Here is a 747-nt window from a genome sequence, read left to right as displayed (position 1 = left end):
TGTGGCTGCTGGGATTCGAGCCCAGGTCTCTACGGCCACAACGTAGAATTCTTACCCCTAAACTACAGCCACAAGATGTGATGTTTTAAGCATGTACAGTTTATATTCTTTTATATTATTTCTTAATTTCAAATCCTCCAACTATATCATATTATTAGTTACTCAAGTTTAACTTTTAAGGCTTAAAACATCATTTGTCTCTTATAGTATATCATTTTTTATCACTTTGTTATCTAAATTTTCTTTTAGCTCGATTGGTATCTAAAGTTACATTTTGTTAACTATTTCAATCCATAATCGTTAAAAAACTGGTTGAAATGTGGCACAATTAGAATGTATCATGTGACACTTTAATCCAATTAGAAAGTGCCATGTGGTATCTATATGTATTAACTATAAAAATAGATTAAAATTTTAAAAAGAATAAAGATTCAAAATAATTTATAAAATAAAAATATAATAAAATTTAGATTTTTTTTCAATATACATATATAAGAACTAGAAAATTGGAATAATGTAAAAATATTTGTTTAAAAAAACAAAAAAGTATAATAAAATATTTTAAAAATTAAAAATAATTAAATTATAAAAAAGAATATAAAATTCATATATTAAAAAATTAAAATTTTAAAAATATTTTTGCACGAAATAATATATATAATTTTTTAAGAAAATTAAAAAATTATCTAAAATAAATCTTTAAAATACTATTAAGTCAATAACTAATCAACATCGATTAACGATCAG

At 21.3% G+C, this 747-nt stretch overlaps 1 non-coding gene across 1 annotated transcript; it reads right to left on the bottom strand.

Moving 5' to 3' along the window:
* TRNAH-GUG (transfer RNA histidin (anticodon GUG)) lies at positions 1-72 on the bottom strand. The gene has a single exon. It is a non-coding gene; the product is annotated as a tRNA-His (tRNA).
* Positions 73-747: the final 675 nt, after the last annotated feature.

This window comes from Gossypium raimondii, chromosome 13, assembly GCF_025698545.1.
Source record: "Gossypium raimondii isolate GPD5lz chromosome 13, ASM2569854v1, whole genome shotgun sequence".
Taxonomy (NCBI): Eukaryota; Viridiplantae; Streptophyta; class Magnoliopsida; order Malvales; family Malvaceae; genus Gossypium; species Gossypium raimondii.
Note: the sequence above shows the minus strand (reverse complement) of the source record. Positions and strands in the feature narration are given on the sequence as shown.